We start from the raw sequence: 15000 nt of genomic DNA on the forward strand, positions 1-15000 counted from the left end.
GAGTCAGTAGTTCACTCAGTATATCTGGGTAAGACACAGTGAACGACTCACTGCTGGCATTCATGAAGAAGTCATAAACTCCACTGGAATAATAAATAGGATCTAATAAAACCATGAGTGGAAATTATTGGTGTAAGTTTGTTAGGATAGACTTCCTCCAACCTGGAACTATATCCTCCAGTCCACGCGGTGGCGGTAACGCGCCTAACAGCTGCGTCTCCGACCAGTAGAAATCACAGAACAAGAAAAAGCTGCAGCGGGTATCTCCTGAGCAGTTGAGTTATTACACCGAACTAATCATCTCCAATTCATCGACAGTTTTACAGTTAGATTTGATCCAGTTTAAAAGTAAAAGCTGGTTATTTTGTCTGTGTTTGAGGAATTAAAACTCCGTTCTGTTTTTAAACCCGAGGTAAGTTAAACGGAAGCTGTGTGGCCGAATCCCAAATTGATGTCATTTCCGGTTTAAGTGCAATACATTAGGGATGAAATAATGACAGTCTACACCCTATGTAGTGCACTATGTAACTCATGAGGAGCGATTTGTTATTCTGTTTTAGCGGCACTATTTAAGTATAACCTTTATCCTAAAATCCGTTGTTTGCTCCCTGCTTATAGCAACTAAAATAAACAACAGTGAGTGTAAAAGTGGCTAAGTCATTTAGCAGCTAAAATAACTTTATATTTCTGTAATGTTTTTAATGTATAAACTGCTAAACTGATTTAAAGTTGGGTTTATATTGGACATTCACTGCAAATTCGAGCTTCTCTCTTCTATTTCTCAAGAAATAAACACAAAAAGGACAAAATGTGTGTGTGTGTAGCTGGCGAGGTGACTTTGTAAAGAAATACTACGCGCATGCGCACGTAAGCATTCACGTCAACATGTCCGCCATATTGATGAGGGAAAGACCGCGCTGTAAACAAATACAAGTAAACGGAGGAGCTGTGGTTTTTCTGGATAATAATTTACATGATTTACCGGAGATGATAACGGCATCGTTTTCAAAAACTTGCCCTTTGAAACCCGTTTTCCAAAGTTTTCAGGCCCCGAAACGCCGTCGTCATGGAAACGAACAGCCAAACCGCATCAAAAGTTTTCGGTTTTTATTTGAAAACGTTGTGGTGTAAACGGCCCCTTTACAACTACAGCAAAATGCTGCTTTTATTGCTGAAGCCTTTCTGTAAACAAATAGAAATGAAATAGAATTTTTATGATTCACACTATATTACACTCCATTCTTCTTCTCAAAGACAACTCTATTTTGAAAATAATCAAGATTTCTTTTGTTAAAAAATCAATTTCATGATGCAGCTTATTATTAGAGCTGCAACTATCGATTATTTTCACAATCGATTAATTGGTCGATTATTTTTTCGATTAATCTGATGGGGGCGGGGCAAACTTTCAGTGCCTTTTTTTGTTTATTTAAAATAAAATCCACAAACTGAGTGTTACAAATATAAATTCAGACTAAAACTTTACACAGATGTTTGTCCAAAACAGAAAAGAACCCAACACACACACACACATTTTATATATATATATATATATATATATATATATATATATATATATATATATATATAATTTAGGACTGTAGTTTAATTCGGTGCTTTTTGTGCATCCATAAAAAAATAATGCATAAGTACTTATATAATATAAATGTAAACTAACTAAATAAGATAAATATATATAAACATTTATAAATAGTTAGATAGATAGCATTATTTTTTGTGGATGCACAAAAAGCACAGAATTAAACTCCAGTCCTAAATGAATAATAAAAACTCACTTTCACTGCACATTGTGGTTTCTGTATCTCGGTGTCTTTAGACATTATTTTACTTTTGATCATAATGTTTGAATTAGACATTACAGATCTTACTCGCGCTACACTCTGTATCAGCGCGTCTACACCGCGCGTGACCAGCAACGCGGCCTCGTTACTAACACTTTATTTTCAGTGCTTTTTGAACTGTCTCTCAGCCCTAAATAGTTCCGCGGTATTTGTGTGGAATTGGGATGAACGTCTAGTTAAAGGGTTGATGTCTCGCTGGCGCAGTGATTTGTTCTTTAGGAGTGTTTTTCTCTTGAACAGCTCTCTGTGTGGAGACTTGAGGTAGTTCTGTAGTCACAGGTGCACAAATCAGTCACACAGCTCCAGCTCCACCTGCGCCTCTCGCAGGGAAACGGTTTCTGTGCACTGGCTCCGTCCCAAATCACCTTGTATGGAATCTCTATCTCTAGTGCACTAGGTGCGGTAGAGACTCCGTTCGTTCAGACCGTGTGTAGTGTACCTAGATACGCAGTCGTGCAGGATTTGGGCACAGGCCACGCTAATGAAACATCATCCATTTCAAGTCAAGTTGCTATTGTTAAACTTTTCACTAAAACCTGTATGGAAACGTTGCTGTTCAGTTGTTCTATTAGTGCAATTTCAACCAAATACTGTGGAGTGTAAAAGTTTGTACCCCCTTTTGGTTTCTTTTGGACGGAAGGGTGTTAAATGTCCTAAACACTACAAAATTTGACTGTAAGTAGAAGTTAATTTTATTATCAGACTCAGATATCCATGTTAATATTTTTAATACTGCTCATTAGTGTTAAATGACTTGATGGTTTTGTGGTCAGTAAAGCGTTTTTGTGTTGATTTTGATGTATGTTTTGGATCACTGTCCTGCTGGAAGATCCAACCACGGCACATTTTAATCTTTCTGGCAGAGGCAGTCAGGTTTTTATTTAATATCTGTTGATATTTGGTAGAGTCCATGATGCCATGTATCCTAACAATATGTCCAGGTCCTCTGGCAGAAAAACAGTCCCAGTACATTAAAGATCCACCTCCATATTTAACCGTGGGCATGAGGTACTTTTCCATATGGCTACCTCTCTGTGTGCTCCAAAACCACCTCTGGTGTTTATTACCAAAAAGCTGTATTTTGGTTTCATCTGACCATAGAACCCGATCCCATTTGAAGTTCCAGTAGTGTCGGCACACTGAAGACACCTGAGTGTGTTTTTGGATGAGAGTAGAGGCTTTTTTCTTGAAACCCTTCCAGACAGCTTGTGGTGATGTAGGTGACTTCAGATTGTAGTTTTGGAGACTTTCTGACCCCAAGACACAACTAACTCCTGCAATTCTCCAGCTGTGATCCTTGGAGATGTTTTATCCACTCGAACCGTCCTCTTCAGTGTGTTGAGACGATATAGACACACGTCCAATTCCAGGTTGATTCATAACATTTCCAGTTGACTGGAACTTCTTAATTATTGCCCCGATGATGAAAATGAGCATTTTCGATGCTTGTGCTATTTTCTTATAGACACTTCCCATTTTGTGAAGCTCAACAACCTTTTGCTGCACATCACAGCTACAGTGGTGCTTGAAAGTTTGTGAACCCTTTAGAGTTTTCTATATTTCTACATAAATATACACAAGATTTTCAGACAAGTCCTAAAACTACACAAAGAGAACCCATTTAAACAAATGAGACAAATATTATACTTGGTCATTTATTTATTGCAGAAAATAATCCAATATTACATATCTGGGAGTGGCAAAAGTATGTGAATCTTTTGCCTTCAGTATCTGGTCTGACCCCCTTGTGCAGCAATAACTGCAGCTAATCATTTCCAGTAACTGTTGATTAGTCCTGCACATGGGCTTGGACATCAGTTTTGGCCATTCCAAACCAATAACTTTATTGTTCTTTAACCATTCTTTGTTTTGGGCCATTGTCTTATTGCATGCCCCACTTTCTCTTGAGATTCAGTTCAGTTCCTGGGTTCATTCTTGTCCTGCGGTTGGGGAACTCACCACTACACTAATTATAATCTTTCAGATAGCTTGGAGATTTAGTACGTGTAGACCTTCTCAACTCAGGGTTTTCCATCCCAAGGAAAGTTTCTGACGCAGCCACTTCAGAAGTTCCTCCCAGTTTTTGTTTGTGACTTTCCTCAGAGAATGAAGAACCTGAGTCTTTTGTAGAATGCGCTGGAATGTCAACATCTGGCTGTGAAGTGTCTAACAACTCTGGTGCTATTGATGCATTGTTCCTGTCTCTCACCTGATCAATATGTCAGTGCACTACTTGCCCACTTCCCAATGCTACTGTGCACCATACAGGACCAGTCTTTTTCTGAACTGTTCCTGGAATCCAAGTAGGTCCAGAGCTGAAGTTCCTAGTATACACTGGGTCACCCACCACGAGATATCTTTCCTTTGCATGTTGGTCATGGTACCATTTTTGTCTCAATTGTTTGTCTCAATGAGACCCTGTGTAGACCAGTTTCCTTCCACACAGCAGTTTAGCGGCTGATTTGCCAGTGGTCGACTGTGGCGTCGTTCGGTAACTGAACAGCACTCTGGCTAGCTTTTTCAACGGACTCTCCAGCACTCTTTTCATCAGGGTTTTGAGAGTTTGAACGGCCCTTTCAGCCAGACGCCTGGAAGATGCGTGGTAGGGCGCTGTACTTGTGTTTGATTCCGTTTCTTTCGATAAACTCTTGGAATTCAGCACTGGTAAAAAAACAAAAAAACTGCTATGGTCTGACATCACTACTTCTGGTATCCTGTGTTGGCTAAAGGTTTGTCTTAAGCACTGAATGGTAACTGTGGATGTAGACTTGATTAACAGATAAGCCTCTATCCATTTTGAGAATGCCTCTACCACGATCAAGAACATTCTACCCATCCACGGTGCACCGTAATCAATGTGAATCCTTCTCCACGGTTGCTCTGGCAACTCCCATGCATGCAGTGGCGCGTTTGCCAGAGCGTTTCTGTTTTCCTGACAGACTGCACACGATTTGACCAATGCTTCCACCTCTGCATCCAAGTGTGGCAACCACATATAGCTACGCACAAGGCCTTTCATCCTGGTAATTCCCGGATGGGTTTCGTGTAGACGTCTTAGAAGAGCCGCACGCCGCGGATGTGGAATCACTACGCGAGTCCCCCATCACACAAAGCCTCCCTGTATGCAGAGTTCATCATTTCCTTACATATTAGGGATGTCACGATACCAAAAATCTAGTCGTCGGTACCGATACCACCAAAAGTACACGATGCTCAGTACCATGGTGTGGTTTTTATTTTAAAAAAAGTGAGAGAATTAAAAAAAATTATTAAATTAAAAACTCCTGGAGGACATCCTCCTCTGGCTGATACTGGCAGAGAGAGAGAGAGGGATATTTTAGTTCAAACACTCTGACCATGACTAATAAGTGCTAAGGTGCACTCCTAAACGCACACACACCCCTTATACTCTGAATGCAAGCATTAGTTTAAATTCACTGATACGGTGGCAGGATAAAAAGATTTATTAAAAGCATGAACATGTGAATAATTATGAGTGACATTAGGCTACATTTAGCTGACAGGACACGGGCTGAATGGCGATGCATGGTGGTCCATTAGGAGGTAGTTTATAACATTGCAATGTGTTAGCGTTTAACAAATAACTGGCTATCGCAAACATTACATGGAGCATAATGTTAGCTGATTTCACGGCTACAATGCCAGCTGTCTCAAACATAATATAGGACCTGTCTTTCGACTGTAATCCTATGGCATTAATTTTGTGACCTAAAAATACCTCTACTTCTCCCATGAACTCACACTTGCTCCTTTTTTGTCTCAGTCCACTCTTTTCTATCCTACTCAGTACCTCATCCAAGTTCTGCAGATGTTCATTAGCCCCTGAGACTAAAATGTCATCCAGATAAACTGTGACGCGTGCGATGTCTTGCAGAATCCCTTCTATTGTGCACTGGAAGATCGCTGGACTTGAAGCAACTCCAAATGGTGGCCTGTTGTAAGTACATAATCCCTTGTGCATGTTGATTGTAACGTACTTATTGGAATTTTTGTGCAGCATTATCTTCTGATGCGCATGGGTCATGTCCAGTTTGGAGGATTTTTCCTCCTGCCGACTGAGCAAATAATTCTTCTACCTTGGGAATTGGATACTGCTCCACACTAGAGCTGGATTTACTGCAAATTTATAATCCCTACAAATTGGGGTAGAACCATCAGTTTCCTGACTGGAACAATGGGAGCTGCCCACTCTGCAAACTGCATTGGTTCAATGATCTTGTCTTCCACCAGCCTCTGGAGTTCTCTCTCCAGCAGTGGACCCAACTCTTCTTTGAACACCTCGGATTGTCTCTCCAATATTTTAGCCAACTTATGTCCTGGTACATTTGCTACTGTATTTACCAGCTGAGGCAACAAATGATTTCCGTAGCGCCCCCCCCCCCCATCTTTGAATGTTGAATCTTTGATGTTTGAATGTTGATCTTTACTGATGATCACTCCACAGCCTGCGTTAACTTCAAATACCACCTCCATGCTATTCACTTCAATGGTTTGTGTGATAGGAGCAGCCCTAGGTAAGTCAAACTAAACAGAACCCTTACCTTCACTACAGTGAGAGAGAGGCCTTTAGTTGCATAGATGTTACCCTGGCTCCTTTATGACCTTACAGACTACTACTTGTCTTGCTCTTGGAGTGATCTTTGTTGGTTGATATCTTCTGGGGAGGGTAATGATGGTCTTGAATTTCCTCCATTTGTGCACAATCTGTCTGTGGCCAAATATTATCATTTTGTCTCGTTTGTTTAACTGGGATCTCTTGGTCTACTTTTAGGACTTGTGTAAAAATCTGATGTTTTGGGTCATCTTTATTCATATATATATATATATATATATATATATATATATATATATATATATATAATTCTGAAGGGTTCATAAACCTTCACGTACCACTGAATATATCTTGGCTTCACTTATTGTTCTGAATGAGTAAGAGAATTTGGCTTATGCGTTACCTATCCCTGTGAAACAGGAAGTCATGGTTGAACAATGTCCTGTTCCTAGTTTCCCAAGTGTACAAAAAAGTAAAATATCAAGAGGAATATACTTCAAATACATTTCTCATGGATTCATAGGGGTGCCAATCATTGTTGTACACTCATTTAACAAATATTTTTTTATAAACTTGTGGTGTTTGCAATTGTTTGTCCATGAGAGCAGAGTATTTTTGTGAATTTTTTTTGAACAAAAGGTTTTCTTCTTTGCTCATATTTACCAAGGGTGCCAATATTAGTGGAGGACACTGTACATGTCACTCTCAAGTGGAAACCTCATGACACACTGTTACTTTTCAGGATATAAAAACCTGTCAGCACTGTTACAGTTGGTATTGTGGCTGTATATAAGGTCAAACACATCATCATATTAACATTTTACCAAAATGAAGCTCGTTTAAGCGCATGTTTATTCCTTACATAAATTAAACACAAAGCATGTAGGGGTTCGACATGCATATAGTATTTGCACAATCAATAACCTATTCGAGTAATACATTGTGGTATATAAACTGAATTTTGTGTTTGATGTGTCTGCAGTGTCCAAAGCCCAGGCTGACCCCCCACCCCTTCAACCTTTGCAGCAATGCTGGCAGCACTATTTCCCAAAGACAACCTCTGGATATGATGCTGAGCACGTGCACTCAACTTCTTTGGTCGACCATGGCGAGGCCTGTTCTGAGTGGAACCTGTCCTGTTAAACCACTGTATGGTCTTGGCCACCGTGCTGCAGCTCGTTGTCAGGGTCTTGGTAATCTTCTTAAAGCCTAGGCCATCTTTATGTAGAGCAACAATTCTTTTTTCAGATCCTCAGAGAGTTCTTTGCCATGAGGTGCCATGTTGAACTTCCAGTGACCAGTATGAGGGAGTGTGAGAGTGATGACAGCAAATTTAACACACCTGCTCCCCATTCACACCTGAGACCTTGTAACACTAACAAGTCACATGACACCAGGGAGGGAAAATGGCTAATTGGGCCCAATTTGGACATTTTCACTTAGGGGTGTTCTCACTTTTTTGTGAAATACTGTACATCTTTTTATTTACTTTAATATTTATTCATAGTGTGTGTGTGTTTATATATATATATATATATATATATATATATATATATATATATATATATATATATAATTAGTATATATATGTTTATTTCATTAGAAAAAGTGCAGTACATTTTCATGGTACGGTCAGTACTGTTTATTTTTGTAATAAAGTGAACTTAATTTTTCCACTGAGTGTTATATTTTCATTCAGTAGTAATCGGTTATTAGTAGGTGCTACCCGACTTGGTTATCAGCATCTGTAAGATCCACTATCGGTCAGCCTTTAAAATAGATTAATGTGTATGACATGTTCTTCTTTAATTAATAAAGAAATGCACTTGTTGACAACTTGCTGTGGTATAAGGGGAATAAAACACTTCAGAATGTGCAGTTCTACCTTGGGGTGGTAACGGTCACTCCACTTCATTGGATTGTTGACTACTTTCCTATAACCGCATGTTTATTCCTTACATAAATTAAACACAAAGCATGTAGGGGTTCTACATGCATGTAGTATTTGTACAATCAATAACCTATTAGAGTAATACATTGTGGTATATAAACTGAACTTTGTGTTTGATGTGTCTGCAGTGTCCAAAGCCCGTGGTGGTGGCAGTGCATGGCGTGTGTGTGGGAGCAGGTCTGTTGGGAGTGTTAAGTACCATCTCATACACTCAGCAAACAATATGGATGGAACTTTCCAGAGTTGTGGTGTCACTTTCCTGCAAAGCTTTAACCATCAGAGAGTTATCTTTTACTGGGGCTTTTAGCTGCAGGAGACTGAATTACTAACAGTTTTTTTTGTGGATCTGATTTCTTCTTTCGCAGGAGTGGATCTAATCACAGTCTGTGATATTTGTCTGTGCACACAGGATGCCTGGTTTCAGGTGAAGGTATGAGGAACATTAACTTGCCATACATTGCTTGCTTACATGTTTACACCAAGATCTGTAAACAAGTTATTTTTGTCCATATGATCATATATAGAGATAGTAAGTGATGAGAAGATAAGAATGGGCTGATTGTTCTGACTTGTACAAGCCCCTATGAAAGAGTTGACCATAAGGGGGCACACTCTGAACAATTATTTACATTTGCAGTTTGTTGAAGATGAAATAAACCACAGTGAGCATCAGATGTCTGGTTTTAATACAACGTGGACTATTTTATGATATTACCATCTTGTCATTTATCAAAGAAGAGCTACAAAACCTGAAATTTGTTCATTTTTAGACAGAAAAATTCTGCAGTGTAGCTGTTCTAGTGGGCTTTCACACTGCAAGTTTAGTCCAAAACAGAGCAGTTTGCATGAAAAGTTGGTAATGTGACCGTCGTAATGTGGACTGGGAAGTGCACTGCGGTACCGAACCCGAGACTACCTGTAGAAGGTGGTCCGAGTTCGGTTACACTGGAACTGTGAATGTGAATTGTCCCATGAATGTGAACGCAACTTGTATCCGGGTCCGCACTTGTTCAGGAAGTAGAGTAACCTGTGCTGAAGGCCTGTTGTGGTGATGACGTGTCATGACGTGTCATGACATGTTTTGGCCCAAATCTGCAGTAACTTTGAAAAAGTGGAAGCTCCTCTGAATATTGTGGAGTTTCTTGATTTTGCGTTAATTTCTGTGATCACAAAATGGTGAAATTCTGGACTGACGATGGAAGATATGGAACGATAACAGAAGAATGTGACTTTGGGTTGTACCGTGTATTTTTTTCATGTAGCTTCATTATTTAGTATAAATGAAGGTAAGTGTGTGTTCTGTTCTTTATCTCTGCAGTCGTGTGTTCCCTGATGGTCAATGATTGCTGGAGCTCTGGAAATAGCAGGTGAGATTGCAGGCCGGAGTCCCGTCGCTGTCCAGGGAACCAAAATCAACCTCCTCTACTCCTGAGACCACAGTGTGACTGAGAGCCTAGACTACATGGTAAGAATCTGCTTAAGACATGAATAGCTTTTTTAGCCTCAAGGTAGACCCATGCACACACAGTATGGCCGCAAACACAAAGTAGAGCGGTCGAAATCTGAGATTTCTCCTCTGCGTCTCCAGGCTACTTGGAACATGAACATGTTGCAGACACAGGATCTTATGAAGTCAGCGCAGACAGCCCTGGAAAAGAAGAGTCCGAAAGACGTGCCCTTCTCCAAGCTTTAAAGGAGAAGATCCAGGGCTGTTGAAGCTGCGGTGGAACTGAGACTTCATCATCCACAGATCTTTAGTTCTTCTTGTTAAGTCTGAGTTTCTTTTTAGTCTTTTTATTTTTAGACTGGTCAAAAGACTGATTAGTGGAAGTGAAATGATGGATGAACTTTTAATTACTTGCTTTATTATTTGCAGGTGACTTGTACAATAAGACAGGGTAACTAATACTCAAAAGCTTGTTTTGTGTGTTAACATGTACAGTAGATGTACATATTTTTTCTGGTCCTGTGTGACTGCAGAATGTAGTGCAGTTAACACAGTAAATTTCCTTGGATGCTCACTTTTAACTCGAGGAGGTCACAGTTTGCCCAGACATCTTTTTTTAAATCCGTCAATCCGTCACCCACACGTCATTCTGGGGGACGAAGAGGAGGAAGCTGGACAGATACATTTATTTATTTATTTATTTATTTATCATTGCTGTGTTTCCTCAATCCAGTGCAGAAAGAAGAAAAACACAACTGATTTAAAATAAAAATATAGAACATAATCTAATGTAAGGTTCTGATCCGGTTTGCTTTCAGCAGGAAAGCTGTCCTCTTTCCTGTTGCTCTTTCCCTTCTATTAGTCCATTTGTCCAGTCTGAATCGGTTTGATTCGTTTCAAGACGATTTGGAGTCGAATAATTTTCTAGTGAGAGTCGCACACTTCCAAACGAACTAGACTGAGATGAGTATTTGATTCTCACTAGAAAGTGATTAGACTCTGAATCAACTCAAAATGAATCAGTCAAACTGATTCAGACTCTATAAAAGGATTATGAGATGTGATTAGGATATATATTCCAATGTTTTGCTTTACAATTCCACTGTGTGTGTGTGCGCGCACGTGTGTTTTTCAGGAGAACGAGAAACTCGGACACAAGAGTACATCCTGACCATTGGTACTGTGTACACATCAACATACACGCATGTCTTCATGTTGGACATCTCAGGAGCTTTCACACACGGTGCTAGGAATATCCCGGGACAGAGAAACGCACCTCCTAAGTGAGCGAGTTTAGCGTCAACCGGTGAAATTTGCTGTAGTGTGAACACTTCGCCTCTGTGAGCTTCACTCTCCGTCAGGTTCACTGTAATTAGACATAAAATGTACATAATGTTTATTTTTCATACATTTAGGATTTAATGTTTTTCTTTACTCTTTGAGGAACAGAAATGATCTTTTGAGGCAGTTTCATCACTACCTGCTCCATTTGATTAAAACATTACGACCGGTTTCAAAAAGTCACAATGTCTTCAGTTCATGTGATTTTACTGTTGAATTTAAACAGGAAATGTGAAATATTTTTTCCTTTGTTTCCTCTACTGTCTTTTTGCTGTGATCTTGAACACAGTTGTAATTTTATTATTATTTTTTAAATAAATAAATGATCATTCTATTCTTTCTCACTTTCCTTGTCCTAATTGTCCTGTATCTCTTAAATCCGTTTCATCTGTGGTCTTTCTGTCTGTATGAACACTTGTAGAAATGACATGTAGTCTATATTTTTAAATATTTTTATTCATGATTTTGAATTTAAATAAAGATATTCTTTAATTCTGTATTTTGTCATTTAATCATCATTAGAAATCAGAAGATCAGATTAAAGCCACGGCTTCTTTACCTGCCGAAGCTGTAAAACTTTCAATAAACCAGTCAATAGATCAACTGAATAAATGTAGATTTTTATTTACTGATTAGATGTATTGATGGTGTTGATAGATTATTTGAAGATTTTTATTGATCTTGGACAGAATCATTCAGATAAATATTTTAAAAATTTTTTTGATAAATAGTTGATTAAATAAATGTAGTGTAATGTACTGAGTCAAATATGAAAACTACAAATAAATAAAATCTATTTATATCTGTGTATAATTAAAAACCTCACTTAATACAAGAAATTCATATCCTAAATGTTGCAAGTGATTAATCTGATCATTTTATTCAGCTGTTTAATTATTACTTTCTAAATAATGAACAAATGAATGTTCTGGATTCATGAGGAATGTTTACATTTTGTGTCCAAACTCAAAAGTTTAAACAAAGTGTATATTTATGATAATAAAGCACAAAGAACGTGAAACCTCAACACGACTACAATCATCAATGAATTAAATATTAATTAAAAAAAATAAATTGAACAAGAGTAAGATAAAGTATATTTTTAATTAAAATGTAATTAGAAAGGAGCACTTTTAAAGTGGATTTGATTTAAAATAATGATAAAGCTGTTTTTTTAAATGTATTTGTATATATTATCCTCTATCGTGTTTAAGAAGAAGAGAATAATGAAGCTTTTTATAAAATTATATTTGGGTTTATTTTGTTTTATTTTCTCCTCACAGATTCAAATTTACGTCAACGTCCGTTACGTTGGTGACGTCACCGCGAGCGCGAGGAGCACAAAGCGTTGTTAGTGTTAGTTCTGGTCCGTTTGGACTCAAACTAAAGTGAGTTTATTCGGTTCTGTGTAGCCGAACCCGTTGTGTTCTGTGCTGTATCGTGTGTATGTGTGTAGTTAACGGTGTTAACACCTGTGTTTCAGGTGTATCAGTATGAAGCAGGCGGTGACGGTGCACTGATTCACTCTCGGAGCTCGGTTCACTAACAACCGAATCACCGGGGAACCGACCAAAGATAACTCACACCCGCACAGAGAAGAAGAACAAGAGGAGGAGAAGTGAGAAATAACATTTTATAACTTTTTTTATTCACTCCTCTGGTTCAATATTAATGTTAATATTATACAAATATGCTAGCGGTGCTAGCTTTTGATGAGGCAGTCCAGTCCACGCATGCGCAGTGTAATTAATGAGCAAGCTAATCGAAATGAGATTAGCAAATAGGTCGAGGTTATTTTTGATTCTATTTAAAACGATGAATTCACTCTGTCAATAACTGCCCCGTCTGAGAATATTGCATGATTTACTTTTATAAGTGGACGTGGCTGAACGACATGTAGCTTCACTGGCTAATTAGAGCTCTTTTGCTAGTTTAAGGGCTGTCATCCGGCTTCGCACATGCGCAGTGTGGGTTTAGGTGCTATAGTCGTCTTCTTTTGAATTATTATTATTATTATTATTATTATTATTATTATTATTATTGAGACCATTTGGGATGAATTTGGAGCATGTGGGGGGTTGAGTGACCCCAGAATGACCTATAAATATTCTTTTAATATCTCCAGAACTGAAGCAGCACAAACGAAAATTTTTACGGCACAAACCAGCACAAACTATTCTGCCGATGTTTTGTGTTGGTGGGGGGGGGGGGCAACTTCACGCAGGTTGTGTGTGTGTGTGTATGCTCTTCAAATATCCAGGTGTTAGATGATCAAGTGTGTAGTGTACAGATAGAGGGCACAATTTAAGAAATAGGAACCAGTCAGAGAGAGGACATCGTAATAAGAACAGGAAACACTGACCAAATAAGGAAATAGATTAAACCGGTACACGGCGTATGGGAGGCAGGAGATCGTGACAGTTATGTTGAATTATAACGTGTTGGATTATAGAAATAAATAAAGTGGTACTGATGTGTGTGTGTGTTTTAGGATGAGCTGGAGTGGGGCAAAGAGAACTGCATTCAGATCAAACGGTTACGACTCTCACTCACTCGCACACATCTATACACACACTTCTTGACACAGATCCCTAACTATCATTTCTGGTGTGTGTGTGTTACAGGTGGCTGAGTTGTTTGAAGATCTGAAGAATTGAGTGTCACAATTCAACATGCACATCAGCGAAACTTCCTCTGACTACACCAGCGTGCACACAGAAATTCATAGTGCAGGTAACACACACACACACACACACACACACACACACGAGTAGAACAGGTGTAGTTTAACAGCATATGTGTATAAAGAGGCTTTTTTCTTCAGGTCAAAATATATACAGCAGCGGTGCCCAATATGTCGATCGTGATCGACTGGTCGATCGCAAAGGAAGTGCGGGTAGATCGCCATTAAAAAAAAGATGTTAGTTGACGTACAGGGCAGCCAGTCTGAGATCTCGTCTTTTCTCTCACCATGCGTGTGTGATCAAGCGCGCCAGTGCTAAAGGCTAGCGAGAGAAATCGCGGGGAGAGGACATTTTTCAGTCTTTTAAAGACTTCATTGACAAAACCCAGCTCCCAGTGTGCAAATTGATATCAGTCAATGGTTGAGCAGTGCAAATGGATTCATTGCCAAGTGCAGGGAAGACGATGCTTTCCCTGACTTCCTTAACTACCACTGCATAATACACCAACAAGCCTTATGCGCAAGAATGCTAAACATGAAAGAGATCATGGATGTGGCAACAAAGATCGCCTGTTCTATACGTGCTAGATCACTTCAAAGACGGCTGTTCCGTGCGCATCTGGAGAAGGCAGACTGCGACCAATCAGCTCCTGCTACACTCTGACGTGAGATGGCTTAGTAGGGGTAAATTCCTGCAGAGATTTCGAGAGCTCTGTCCGGAGATAAGCGAGTTTCCTTTTGCTGTTAAACATGCAGAATACACCCAACTCAATGATGATCAGTGGCTGCTGGACTTTTTTTAACCGAGCATTTTAACCGATCTGACCAACTTAATTTGGAGCTGCAAGGAAAAGACAAAAATTAAAGGCAGTTAATGCCTTTAAACGGAAAATGCAACTTCTGTTCTCAAAGCTGCAGCGCCATGTTTTTGGGAACTTCCAAAACCTCGCGTCAGAGCTGGAGACGCAGCGGAAGGCTTGTGCGCAATTTAACATTGCACGCTACACGGAGCAGATTGACAGCTGTCGGTCAGAGTTTGACAGACGCTTTCAAGACTTTGCTTTACTGGAGCCATTCGCCACATTCATGTGCTACCCGTTTAGGGACAACGTTGAGGTTGATTCACTCGCATCGAAAATTGCA

At 39.3% G+C, this 15000-nt stretch overlaps 1 long non-coding RNA gene and 1 pseudogene across 4 annotated transcripts in view; both read left to right on the plus strand.

Moving 5' to 3' along the window:
* The window catches only part of LOC128623059 (uncharacterized), a 13351-nt gene extending 1805 nt beyond the window's left edge, over positions 1-11546 (plus strand). The window contains exons 2-8 of one of the 4 annotated variants that reach the window (XR_008388515.1): positions 1-274; positions 5758-5820; positions 7418-7628; positions 8515-8563; positions 8752-8816; positions 9705-9851; positions 9975-11546. The exon at positions 1-274 is cut by the window's left edge and continues 835 nt beyond it. This is a non-coding gene — a long non-coding RNA (uncharacterized LOC128623059). Of the gene's footprint in view, positions 275-322; positions 413-5757; positions 5821-7417; positions 7629-8514; positions 8817-9704; positions 9852-9974 lie in introns of those variants that run through there. The other 3 variants (XR_008388514.1, XR_008388516.1, XR_008388517.1) reach the window with 3 other exon arrangements.
* Positions 11547-13429: 1883 nt separating this feature from the next.
* The window catches only part of LOC128623047 (E3 ubiquitin-protein ligase UBR2-like), a 37271-nt pseudogene continuing 35700 nt past the window's right edge, over positions 13430-15000 (plus strand).

The sequence above is a fragment of the Ictalurus furcatus genome, chromosome 19, assembly GCF_023375685.1.
Source record: "Ictalurus furcatus strain D&B chromosome 19, Billie_1.0, whole genome shotgun sequence".
Lineage (NCBI taxonomy): Eukaryota > Metazoa > Chordata > Actinopteri > Siluriformes > Ictaluridae > Ictalurus > Ictalurus furcatus.